Source organism: Mobula birostris, chromosome 2 (assembly GCF_030028105.1).
Source record: "Mobula birostris isolate sMobBir1 chromosome 2, sMobBir1.hap1, whole genome shotgun sequence".
Classification (NCBI taxonomy): Eukaryota; Metazoa; Chordata; class Chondrichthyes; order Myliobatiformes; family Myliobatidae; genus Mobula; species Mobula birostris.
Window position 1 is genome coordinate 74,179,726 of NC_092371.1, and position 14,080 is coordinate 74,193,805.

General features: G+C 45.5%; 1 protein-coding gene across 8 annotated transcripts in view; it reads right to left on the bottom strand.

Moving 5' to 3' along the window:
* Positions 1-14,080, bottom strand: part of zhx3b (zinc fingers and homeoboxes 3b) — a 128,511-nt gene that overhangs the window by 42,548 nt on the left and 71,883 nt on the right. The window contains exons 2-3 of one of the 8 annotated variants that reach the window (XM_072243040.1): positions 11,774-11,876; positions 11,598-11,686 (exon numbers count right to left, since the gene is read on the bottom strand). The exons of 6 other annotated variants lie outside the window; for them this stretch is intronic. The gene's annotated coding sequence lies outside the window, so the exon portion shown is untranslated. The remainder of the gene's footprint in view (positions 1-11,597; positions 11,687-11,773; positions 11,877-14,080) is intronic. One more of the 8 variants, XM_072243049.1, reaches the window with a different exon arrangement.

Genomic DNA, 14,080 nt, shown 5'->3' on the forward strand with positions numbered 1-14,080 from the left:
AATCTCTGCAAGTCCTCTGGTAAAGTCAAAGTGCAACATCTGCCAGCACAAATCCGCTGGAGGGTGAAGGCCAGAGACAGCCTGCCTTGGGCTTAGAGGACTGTGTATGTGCATGGGTGCGAGGGAGGAACGTGGCTTGTTTACCTGTTGTTGTTTTGTAGCTCATCGAGTTCTGTTTTGTTGTGTTTTGTACTGTTCTGCCAAGTTATGTTGTCGCCAGAATTGCAGGCTGCCCCAAACACACTTTTCCACTGCGTGTTTTGAAGTACCTAAAATGGTATCTTGAATCTTAGATTTGCATTGCACAGAAAGAGGCCTTCCAGCCCATTGAGTTCCTGCTGACCGTCAAAAACTCACGTAACGACAAAGTGTAAGATCATAACAAGGTAGACAGTGAGACCAGAAGTCCCTTATTGTACAAGGGGTCCGCTCACGAGTCTGATAAAAGTGGGATAGAAGCTGTCCCTTAGCTTGGTGGTATGTGCTTTCAGGCTTTTGTATCTTCTGTCCAATTGAGGAGGGGGTGGAGAAGAGAGAAGGTCCGAGGTGAGTGGGGTCTTTGATTTATAGAGGCAGTGAGAAGTATAGACAGATTCCACAGAATCCTTCGGCGTAATGAGCTGTGTCTGTATGGCAGCGTGGTGAGATAGTAGATGATGGGGATAAAATATAACATGGCAACTGAAAATCTGCCTACTGGAGCTGACTGCATGTTGTATGACCTCACAATGTGGTAACAAAGGTGAACAACAATCTCCCCCAGGCCCTTCATAGCTGCTTCACTAGGTTTGAAACTGGTTTTGTACACAGTGGAAATGAAGCGAAAAGAATTTATCAGGGACAAACCGAGAGTAGATGTACTATTGGCAGAATGACCCAGCAATTCCCACAGAGGTCTTTAACAAACGTTTATTATGGAAAACAATGCAAATATTTCCCTCTACTGATTCATCACCTACCCACACCCCAACACAAGACTGCAAGCAGGAAGTGAGAGGGAGGAGGAGAGGTGACTGAATGACAGAATGAGTGAGTGGTTATGTGAGAGTTACTGGGAGAGCAAGCAAGAGACTGCCAGAGAGCGACAGCAAGAGTGAGAGAGAGACAGACGCACAGAGACAGAGACAGATAGAGAGATAGACAGACAGAGAGAGACACGCAGAGACAGAGAGAGAGAAAGAGTGAGAGAGAGAGAGAGAGAGGGAGAGAAAGAGAGGCAGAGAGCCAGAGGGAGAGGGACAGAGACAGAGAGATAGACAGAAACAGAGACAGACAGAGAGAGAGACGGAGACAGGGAGACAGAGAGGGAGAGACAGAGAGCACAAATATATCTAAGGCACATGCTATTGTTAAATCATATACAGAGGAAAGAGCCTCCCATCACTAACCACCACAAGGGCAGCAAACCATCAATGGACATTTCAATCAGCCTCGTAATTTCTGAGTAACTACGACTGATGTTGGCTTTTTATTCCAGATCTTTTACATTTAAATTCCCAAACATTAAATCCCTGCTGGACTATCAGTTGTGCCGAGGCACTACAATCTCAATACAGCAATTCTGGACAACATATTCAATGCAGAATTCACAAAAGACTGGAAATTTTAAAAATAAACATTCTGCAATTTCCACCTTTCTGCCTGGGTTTAATTAAAAACTTTAAGCTGAATTTCTACAAAAATAGATGATGATTCTGCTACAGCATCTGCTCAGCGCCAAGAGGACAAACAGGAAGGACGACAGAAATGTGTTTGTAACTTTAACCCATTGTTGAGAAACACTTGTGGTCCATCAGTTCATCCATGGTGGACATGTCAGGGTCCAGGCCTTACACACTGCCTGAACAGAGCAGAGTGCCTGTGCCTTCGAACTGCAGCTGAGGGCATACATGCATGACTTCACTCGCCCAGAGCTGACAGGTCACTTCTGAGCAGGCAGCTTCAAGTGAGACCTCTGCTGAGGCCCCAAGGCTCGGAGAGGAAATTTCAGACAACAGCACCCCCCCCCCACACCCCCTCCCGGGGCAAATCTGAACACTCTGATACAAAATGGCCTCTCTCTATTTACTGTAGGGCCAGTAACCCTACCTCTCGCAGAGAGCAGTTCCTGTCTCCCCCACCTCCCCCCACTGCCAAAAGAGGCCCCTATCATAAGAACATAAGAACAGAAGAAATAGGCGCAGTTGTAGGCTATCTGGTCCGTCAAGTCTGCTCTGCTGTTCAATAAAATCATGGCCGATCAGGCTGTGGACTCAACTCCACCTACTTACCTTTCCCCCAGAACCTTTAATTCAGCTGCTGTTCAAAAATCTATCTACCTATGTCTTAAATATATTTAATGAGGCAGCCTCTACTGATTCTCTGGGCAGAGAATTCCTCACATTCACTATTCTCTGGAAAAAGCAGCTTCTCCACATACCAAACTGAGCAACCTCTAACCATTTAACACAAACTGCAAACCAATTTTTTATTATCAAAGTACATCTATGTCACTATGTACAACCCCTGAGATTCATTTTCCTGCGGACATACTCAGCAAATCTATAGAATAGTAACTGTAACAGGATCAATAAAACATCAATCAGAGTGCAGAAGACAACACACCGTGCAAATGGAATTATAAATAAATAGCAATAAGTAACGGGAACATGAGACACATTTCCAAGGATCTCACCTGGTCCCTGAACTCCTCCATCCTGATCAAAAAGGCGCAACAGCACCTTTATTTAGTGCAGAGCATGAAGAAAGCTCACCTCTGTCCCAGGATACTGACAGACTTTTACCACTGTACCATTGAGAGCATACTCACCAACTGCATCTCAGTGTGGTATGGCAACTGTATCGTATCGGACCACAAAGCAGTCCAGCATGCGCTGAAAGTTGTCCAGCGGATTATCGGCACCCAATTGCCCACCATTGAGAACATCTACCATAAACGCTGCCTGGGCAGGGCGAAAAGCATTATCAAGGATGCATCTCACCCTAACCACGGGCTTTTTACTCTCCTCCCATCCGGTAGGTGTTACAGGAGCCTCTGCTCCCACACCAGCAGGCATAGGAAGAGCTTCTTCACTGAGGCTGTGACCCTGCTGAACCTCACATCACAGCGCTAAGCAGTATTACACCCATATTGTTCTGTCTCAGTACTTTTATATTTGTGCGCTGTAGCACTTACTTTTTGTTCACAGTTATTTTGTAAATAACACTATTCTTTGCATTTCTGGTCAGATGCTAACTGCATTTCATTGGCTTTGTATCTGTACTCGGCACAATGACAATAAAGTTGAATCTAATCTAATCTAATGAGATAAAGAGTCCCTAGAGTGAGATCATTTGTTGTGGCAACATCTCAATGGATAGGCAAGTTTGTTCAAGACTCTGATGATTGTAGGGTGGTAACTGTTTATGGGGAAGCAACTGCACCCCATCAAAACTAACTTACCTTCTGACCAAACCCGACTGACCCTCACCCCTTCAAAGACCATTCCTCTTGCCAAGTGTCTGACACAATTACCCCTGCCCATCCAACTGACATGGACAATCCTGCTTCTCCCCCACACACCCCACCCCACCCATCACAGGCACAAGAGGTCCCAACATAAAGGACATCAACAAGAGGCATTGCCTCAAGAAGGTGGCAGCCATCACTAAGGACCCTTACCATCTGGGACATACCCTCTTCTCATGTCTACCATCAAGGAGGTGGTACAGGAGCCCAAAGATACACACTCAGTGCCAGCAAATTTCTGAATGGTCCATGAACCCATAAATATTCCTCTATTTTTATGGAACTTATAGTAGTTTGTTATATCTACACTGTATGATAGCCATAAAACAGCAAATTTCACAACTTAGATCAGTGATAAAGGTCCCAGCACCAATCTACGTTGTGTCACAATTGAGGCTGTGTCACAGGCAGGTACGGAGGTTCCAGTGCATGGGATAGCAAAAGTCTAAAGAGGTTTGTAGGTCCAGCCAGCCAGCCCCATTACAGGCACAATAAACAAACGGTGTGAAACAGGAATGGTGAGGAAGCGTTCACAGGTTCATGGACCGTATAGAAATCTGATAGCGGAGGGAAAGAAGTTAGTCAAAAGATTCAAAATACATTTATTATCAAAGGATGTATGCAGCATACAATCCTGAGATTTGTCTCCCCACAGACAGCCATGAAGCAAAGAAAAATGTGGAACCAGTTCAAAGAAACGCATCAAACCCCAAACACGCGCAAAAAAGAACAAATCATGCAAATGGCAAAAGAAAATGAGTGAAAAACAAAGTATAAAACATCAAACCAGAAAGTCAACAAGACAGTCCAGGAATTGAACATAAGAACATAAGAAATAGGAGCAGGAGTAGGCCATCTGGCCCATCGAGCCTGCTCCGCCATTCAATAAAATCATGGCTGATCTGTCCGTAAACTCAGCTCCATCGACCTGCCTTTTCCCCATAACCCTTCATTCCCTTACTATGTAAAAACCTATCTGACTGCATCTTAAATATATTTAGTGAAGAAGCCTTAACTGCTTCCCTGGGCAGAGAATTCCACAGATTCACCACTCTCTGGGGAAAACAGTCTCTCCTCATCTCCGTCCTCAATCGTCTCCCCTGAATCTTGAGGCAATGTCCCCTAGTTCTAGTCTCACCTACCAATGGAAACAACTTTCCTACTTCTATCTTATCTATCCCTTTCAAAATTTTGTATTTTTCTACAAGATCCCCTCTCATTCTTCTGAATTGAACCCTAATCTTAGAGCTGGTGCCATAAAGCACTGAGCTAACCACCATGCTACCATGCCACACAGTGATACAGTCATCGTAGCGTCATTGGTTACTAATTTCAGGAAGCGGGATGTGCTGTGCACACGCTTTTTCTTACACCAGCGGTCCTGAGTTTGACAGGGTTGAGGGTGTCAATCCTGAGAGTGAACATCACCAAGAGTTTGTCCTCTCCTGAGATACCTTGGCCAAGAAGGCCCAACTATGCCTCTACTTCCTTAGGAGGCTAAAGAAATTTGGCAGTTTCAGCTCTGTTCAGTTCAATCTAGTGCTGTGTCGTTTGTTGACTGTAGGCCGCAGAGCCTGTCCGCCCCGATCAAAATCGCACAAAATAGCAACAAAAAAAAGGAGCAACCAGAATCCAGAAACACATCATAACATGAACTCCAGAGTCCAGTCAACAAACTGCAAAAATTAAACCTTGCCCAAGATCCAAGACTCCGGCACCAACATTAGGTGTGCCCACCAAGCTAGTCTCATTTCCCCACATTTGTTCATTATCCCTCTGAACCCATCCTATCCCGTGTCCTTATCCAAACATTATTGTACCTGCCTCAACCACTTCCTTGAGCATTCTCTTTCCATATACAGACAGCTCTTTACATAGAGAAGTTGCCCCTCGCAACCCTTTTAAATCTTTCACTTCTCACTTTGAAACAATGCCCTCTAGTTTTCAGTTCCCTTTCACTTGGAAAAAGACTGCGTGTATATGGTTTTTAACACCTCTGCAAGGATTCCCCCTCAACCACCTACGCTCAAAGGAATAAAGTCCCGGGAAAGGAACAGTTCATGTGTTCTCAACCTTATTTGGGTGAGCAGTTCTGTGAGACTATCTGAAGCTTGGCCTGTGCCCAAGCACTGAGGGCTACCTGGCACTCCCCCCCCCCACCCCCACCAGTTCCTTTTCTCCAGTTGATTAGCCCACTGGCCAGCAGTTTCTAGGCACTCTACCATGTCTGATCAGTTGCCGTGACAACAGGGCCCAGCAGGCAGTAGTACCGTCAGGAAAGGAGGGGGAAGTTATTTCTAGGCTGTATAAAAGGGGCGGGAGGGGGATTCAGGAAACAAAACCAAAATATAAGGGGAAGCTCAATCACCCTCAGAGAGCTCTTCAGCTCAAATCAGGGTTTTTGTCTTTTAGGATCTGACAGGAAAAAGGAAACTAGCTTCTCATTTCAGAAAACCACACATTATTCTTCTGGTCTTGATTTCAGTTGCTTCGATTGGCTTCCTGGTTTCAGTGCCTTGGGCCGAGGTCGCCTTTCAGCTGTGTCTCTATCTCAGTTAGGGAGGGAAGCAAAGGCAATTTAAAATGGCGGTCCAGTTTACACAAACTACACAGACAGCCACCTTACTAACCCGCAGACATTACAGGTTTTTTAAATTTCATTCCCTGTCCGTTTATTTCTGCGTTAAAGGAGTCACTTGGTCAAAACAAACTTTTATTTAGTATAATTTTAAAACTGCACTATTGAGTGGAGCTCTTTGGCTCTGATCTCTGGTGAAGCTGGGCACTTATATAAGCCTTTGGCTGAATCACAAGCACCTTACAGAGAATTAATTTGGAAGACTAGTTCATTGTTGCACTGTAGGAAACAGCAGCTAATTTGTACTCAGCCAGCTCCCACAAAAGAGCAACACAGTAACAAATAATTCGCACTAATGCAATTGGGGACAAAATATTGGCCAGAACGTTGTTGTTAATTTGCACCCCTTCTACAAAAATAGCACCATGAAATATTTTTCAATCACCTAAGATAGCAGATATCTTGAGGCCACATTGTTGCTCAGAGGCAGCGCTCCAATGAGTTCAGCTCACCCTTAGTACTTCTCAAACGTCAGCTTCGATTTTGGCACTCAAATCTCTGGAGCAGGGACTTGAACCCTCAACCTTCCAATTGTGAAGCAAGAGGCACTACAGATCAGGCCACAGCTGTCATAGAGCAGAGGCTTCCTCATCCAAGGAGAAATTCTTCACTTTGACGGGCAATTTGAACACAGCAGGTGGCAACTAAACAAGCTGATCCATGAGAGCAACTCAGATGGGCTTTGACAACCAAATGCAGGAGCCATGATTAATTATTGTTCTCAGTTTTGTACCCTTTTCTCTAACCCAGCCCTCCCCTCCACCACCCGCAGGACTCCTATGTCCAATGTCACGATGACCAAGCTTGTTTACGGTCACCTGCAGAGATCAAGACTCAAACTTGGAATCTCACCAATCTGATAGCATGGCAGATTCCAGGTTAGTTAGAGCAACACTTTGAACCTGTTTCCTTGCTGTGAGGTTGTTGGGCAGAGAGAGAGACACACACACACACACACACACACACAAACTGCTGGAGGATCTCAGCAGGTCAGGCAGCATCCATGGAAATGAAGCATCAGTCTTGGAGACAGAGACCCTTCTTCAGGACTGGAAAGGTAGGAGAAGGCACTGTTGTGTTCGTTACTGAGGGACAGTGCAGAGCACATCAGGACACCAGCATGCAGGGTATTCAACAGAACTTTACCCATATCCCAAACACGAGGAAATCTGCAGATGCTGGAATTTCAAACAACACACATAAAAAATGCTGGTGAACGCAGCAGGCCAGGCAGCATCTATAGGAAGAGGTACAGTCGACATTTCGGGCCGAGACCCTTCGTCAGGACTAGCTGAAAGAAGAGATAGTAAGAGACAGAGGGAGAAGGAAAAAAGAGAGCGAGAGAGAGAGGAAGAGAGAGCGAGAGAGAGAGGAAGAGAGAGCGAGAGAGAGAGCGAGAGCGAGAGAGAGCGAGAGAGAGAGAGAGCGAGAGAGCGAGAGAGCGAGAGAGAGAGAGAGAGAGAGAGAGAGAGAGAGAGAGAGAGAGAGAGAGAAATACAAAGGGGACAAAGGGGAGGTGGGGCATTGACAGAAGTTAAAGAAGTCAACGTTCATGCCATCAGGTTGGAGGCTACCCAGACAGAATATAAAGTGTTGTTCCTCCAACCTGAGTGTGGCTTCATCTTGACAGTAGAGGAGGCCGTGGATAGACATATCAGAATGGGAATGGGACGTGGAATTGAAATGTGTGGCCACTGGGAGATCCTGATTTCTCTGGTGGACAGAGCATAGGTGTTCAGCGAAACGGTCTCCTAGCCTGCGTCGGGTCTCGCCAATATATAGAAGGCTGCATTGGGAGCACCGGATGTAGTATATTACCCCAGCCAACTCACAGGTGAAGTGTCGCCTCACCTGGAAGGACTGTCTGGGGCCCTGAATGGTGGTGAGGGAGGAAGCGTAAGGGCATGTGTAACACTTGTTCCGCTTACAAGGATAAGTGCCGGGAGAGAGATCGGTGGAAAGGGATTGGGGGGGGAACGAATGGACAAGGGAGTCATGTAGGGAGCAATCCCTGCAGAAAGCAGAAAGGTGGGGGGATGGAAAGGTGTGCTTAGTGGTGGGATCCCATTTGAGGTGGCGGAAGTTACGGAGAATCATATGTTGGACCCACAGGCTGACGAAGGGTCTCGGCCCGAAATGTTGACTGTGCCTCTTCCTATAGATGCCGCCTGGCCTGCTGCATTCACCAGAATTTTTTGTGTGTGTTTACTGATAACCTTGCTTTTAAAGTACGGGAACTCCTCCCATGTGGGAGCAGCTGAGTGGCTGAGCTGCATAGGTTTAACACTATTACAGACACCGGTGTAAAAAGGTGGATTAATAAATGGGTATGATGTAGGGACTATGTGGAGGACTGAAAATGTTGAGATTTCTCTGAGACAAGCCAATTTGCCTTCATCTGCAGCTGACCCAGCACGAGATGAGGAACTGCTGCGTGCTTGTTCTTACAGAAACATGGCTCCAGGGCAACATCCCATGCACCATCAATCTTCAGGCAATGCCCCTCGGGGACTTGTGCTAATATTATTTTGTGACTGTATGTGCCATGGTAACTACATGTGCTGTGTGTTGCGTGCACTATGCTTTGCACCTTGGTTCCAGAGGGACACTGTTCCGTTTATCTGTATATATGTGTATGGTTGAATGACAATTAAACTTAATTTAATCTAACCTGAGAGACAGCATAGGGACCAAATAGCCTTGTCCTATATTTATATATTATTTGTTTTTATTTAGAGATATAGCACAGAACAGGCCCTTTTGTCCCATTGCTCCGCACTGCCTGAATCACACAGGACAATTTACAATGACCGATTAACCGACTAACCGGTACGGTTTTGGACTGCGGGACGAAACCCACGCACATACTGGAAGAACATGCAAACTTTCTTAGAGAGCACACTGGACCTGAACTCCGAACTCCGACGCCCCGAGCTGTAACCGTGTCGCGCTAACCGCTGCATTACCGTGGCATCCCTCATAAGGAGATGTACACAAGCATGTACAGCCATGGTCTCCTTTTCACAGCACACGGATTGTTGGAAGAGGCATTGCTTTTGCTTGTGTGGCTCAATTAGAGCATAAGAACATAAGAAGTAGGAGCAGGAATCGGCCATCCGGCCTGTGGAGCCTGCTCCTCCATTCAGTAAGATCATGGCTGTTCTGGCCATGGACTCATCTCCACCTACCTGCCTTTTCCCCATAACCCTTAATTTCCCTACTATGCAAAAATCTATCCAACCTTGTCTTAAATATATTCACTGAGGTAGCCTCCACTGCTTCATTGGGCAGAGAGTTCTACTAGATCTACCACCCTCTGAGAAATTGCTGTATTTTGCATAGCTGTACAATATGAGTGTCTTAGATCACGAGGTCTGATGTTTTTTACTTCATCCTTGATGACCTTTCTGGTCAGCAGAGGAAGCACAGACATCATCTGTTTATGGTTCCTGAGATTGACTCCTGGGATGGTGGATTTATTGATGAGACTACGCTGACAGGGTCTGTACTCTAGACTTCACACAAAGAAGCTGACTCCATTGAACTGGCAATATGTGGAACCTCTGCCTCAGTGGGGCAAAATTCAAAGTTCAAGGTACATTTATTATCCAGGTATGTATACATTATACAACCTTGAGATTCGTCTCCTAACGGGCAGCCATGGAACAAAGAAACCAAAGAAAAATCTTAAAAAAGACCATCAAACACCCAACGTGCAGAGGAAAATAAAATAAATCTGCAAACAATAAACACAAGCAAATAGCATTCTGAAATGAAGTCTACAAAGAGAGTCTGTCCACAGACTCTTAGTGCAGTGCAGAGCGGAGCCATGATCTGAACTGGTCTGTCTCTCACCTCAGGCCCCGACACCCTGACCTTTTCAATCTGGCCCCACACCTAAATCATCATCCAACCATCGGATTTAGTTCTTTGATCTGCTCTGGGGCCTGGACCCCACCGCCTTGATTCGACCTGTACCTGACCTTTCCAATTCGGCCAGCATTTAAACTGTCATTCGTCAAACCATTGGCTCACCAGGGCAAAGTTCTACGTTTAGTCCTGGTCACGGGAGATGTCTGCATTGAGCTTTCATGTTCTCCCTATGACCACACGGATTTCCTCCAGCAGCTCTGGTTTCCTCCCACGTTCCAAAGTTGTGCAGAGTGGCCCACAAATGCCCGCTATAAATTTCCCCTGGTGTGAATCTGATTTGGGAGTTGATAATGTTAAAAAAAGGGATTAAGTGTAAGATTGGACCAAATGGATGGGCAGTGGTTGGCACGACCTGACGGTCTGAAGTGTCTGTTTCTATATTGTGTGACTATGACTTTGTACAAAATTCCTGAGGGTTTTCACAGAGTCAGAGGCACATCCAACACTTTGATTGGATGATCTGTGTGGAAAACAGGTGTTAATAGATCTCAAAATAAGAAGTCTACCACTTGTGACTGAGATGAAAAGAGATTTCTTCACTCAAAGTGACAAGCCTTTGGAATTCTACCCAAGATGGATGTGGAATCCCAGTCACTGAGTTTATTCAAGATAGAGCTAAACAGCTCACAGATCAATACCGCACAGGAAAAGGCCATTTGGCCTACAATATCTACACCAAACACAATGCTGAAGTAAAATTTCTTCTGTCTATTCGTGATATGAATCCCTCCATATTCATGTGTCTATCTAAGCCTCTCATAATTTTATAAACTCCTGTCAGGTCTTCCCTCAGCCTCTAACTCTCCAGAAACAAAATAACCCTGTCCAACTGCCCCCCCTTAGATCTAATACCCTCTAATCTAGGCAACATCCTAGTGGACTTCTGCACACTCTCCAAACATTCCACATCCTTCCTGTAATGTGGAGACCAGAGTTGCACACAATGCTCCAAGTAAAATGATAGACGTTTCAATATTAAGGATATCAAGGGATAGGAGGTTAGTGCATGAAAGTTTGGCCATGAGGTTCAGCCATGAATGATAGAGCAAGCACAAAGAGTTGAATATCCACAGGACCATAGACAAAAGAGCAGAATTAAACCATTCAGCCCACAGAGTCTGCTCCTCCATTCCACCATGGCTGATTTGTCCTTCTTAATCCATTTCCTTACCTTCTCTCCCGTAACCTTTGGCACCCATACTAATCATGAACCTATCAACCTTCACCTTAAGAATATCCAATGACTTCATAGCCATCTGAATTCCAGAGGTTCACTACCCTCTGGCTAAAGAAACTCTTCCTCATCGGTGTTCTATAGGGATGTCTTTCTATTCTGAGGCTGTGTCCTCTAGTCCTAGACTCTCCCACTATTGGGAACATCCTCTCCATGTCCACTCTATCTACGCCTTTCAATATTTGAGAGGTTTCAGAGAGAACCCCCTCCATCTCTCATTTCTATATCTAATCCCCTTAATTTTAATTGAAAATGTCAGCATGCAGGTATGTTACCATAGTTACCAGATCATCACATCACCTAGAGGCCCGGTACACTGAACCAAGGACATATGTCTGTATCCCATCTTGGAATTAGATATTGTTAGCTAAGTCTGTAAAGGAAAGAGCTAATTTCAGTAACAACAGTCACGAAACAGTCACAAAAGCACAATTCAGAGAAGAAAATCTGCCATACTTACCTTTGCTGGCCTGCAGGCAATTCAACAGCTACCTTAATTCAGGGGCCTCCCAGCTTTTTTGCCTTTCGACATTACACACTCGCCTTACCAGTGATGGCTACGTCTGGTGAAAGAATGAAATTGAACTGCTGCTTTCAGCTCAGTACAGTCACGGTGTCGACAGAGGCAGCTCACAAGCTATAGCACTTGGGCAACATGACAAGAGACCCTACCCCCACCTGCATCGGCCTGCTGTTGGTGTTAAACAGAAAACCAAACTTGTGGTCACGCAACTTACAACCGAGTGGCCCGCTGTGCAAACAATTCTGCGAGAAATGTTCACCCTCCCCCCCCCAAAAAAAAAGCCCCCAGGAAACAGCAATAACCTATGGTCTAAAGAGTCGAAGTCTCAGTCACTTTCGAGTGGAACTGCCCTACTGCTCTTTTTACTCCAAGATGTATTGAGCTCTCCCTCCCCCGCCAAAACACAAAGACCCTTCTCAATCTTTGGCTGCAGTTAGAAACAACGGTGAGGCAGATCCCCATGTAACCGCGAACGTCACTATCCCCAACCCAAAGGGCCCCCCCATGTTTTTGTTGGTGTTCCAAACATTACCATTGCCCAGAAATAATTGGAATTTTAACTGACATTCCCAAAACAACAAACACAACAGGAGTTAGCGAGAGAGGTGAAGGTTACGGGCAAGGTTAGGATCGTAGAAACACAAGCGGCAAAACGCCTGAAGGAAAAAGAATGCAAACACGAGGAAATCTGCAGATGCTGGAAATTTGAGCAACACACACAAAAATTGGTGAATGCAGCAGTCCAGGCAGCATCTCTAGGAAGAGGTACAGGCGACGTTTCGGACCGAGACCCTTCGTCAGGACTAACTGAAAGAAGAGATAGTAAGAGATTTGAAAGTGGGAGGGGGAGGGGGAGATCCGAAGTGATAGAAGGCAGGAGGGCGAGGGATGGAGCTAAGAGCTGGAAAGTTGATTGGCAAAAGGGATACGAGGCTGGAGAAGGGAGAGGATCATGGGACGGGAGGCCTAGGGAGAAAGAAAGGGGGAGGAAGCCCAGAGGATGGGCAAGGAGTATAGTGAGAGGTACAGAGGGAGAAAAAAGAGAGAAAGATTCTTTTAATAATAATAAATAAATAAATAACGGATGGGGTACGAAGGGGAGGTGGGGCATTAACGGAAGTTAGAGAAGTCAATGTTCATGCCATCAGGTTGGAGACTACCCAGATGGAATATAAGGTGTTGTTCCTCCAACATGAGTGTGGCTTCATCTTTACAGTAGAGGAGGCCATGGATAGACGTATCAGAATGGGAATGGGACGTGGAATTAAAACGTATGGCCACTGGGAGATCCTGCTTTCTCTGGCAGACAGAGCATAGGTGTTCAGCGAAACGGTCTCCCAGCCTGCATCAGGTCTCGCCAATATATAGAAGGCAGCATCGGGAGCACCAGATGCAGTATATCACCCCAGCCGACTCACATGAAAATGTTTTTATTTCATCCACACAAGAGAAAATGCTAGAAATCTTCCGCAACATGTTCAAAACGCTGGAGGAACTCAGCAGGTCAGGCAGCATCGATTGAAGGGAATAAACAGCTTATAAATTTTGGGCCGACACCCCTCATCATGATGTTGTTCTCCTACAAGTTCGATTCTTCTGCCTTTTGGATAAAGGTGGGAACTATTTCTGCATTTGCAGATGGTTTAAACACATAAGGGTTTACGTCTGAACACAAGAGATTCTGCAGATGCTGGAAATCCAGAGTAACTCAGGCAGTATCTTTAGAGCGGAATAAACGGTCGACATTTTGGGCTGAGACCGTTCATCAGTCCATGTTTGTGCATGTTCAAAGTAAGTTCATTATCAAAGTACATATATGTCACCATATACAACCATAGGTTCCATTTTCTTGCAGGATACTAGAATCAATGAAAGACCAAACTCAACAGGAAGGACAACCAATGTGCAAAAGGCAACACTGTGAAAATTCAAAAGAGAATAAATAACCAAGCAATAAATATTGAGAGAATGAGATGAAGAGTTCTTGAAAGTGAGTCCATAGGTAGTGGGAATAGTTCAGTGATGGGACAAGTGAAGTTGAGTGAAGTTATCCCCTCTGGTTCAGGAGCCTAATGGTTGAGGGGCAATATCTGTTCCTGAACCTGGTGGTCTAAGCCCTGAGGCTCCTGTACCTTCTTCTTGATGACAACAGTGAGAAGAGAGCATTGGGTGGGGTGGGGGGGGGGGGATTGCTGATGATGTATGCTGCTTTCCTGTGCACAACTGGGGGGACAGCTTTATCCA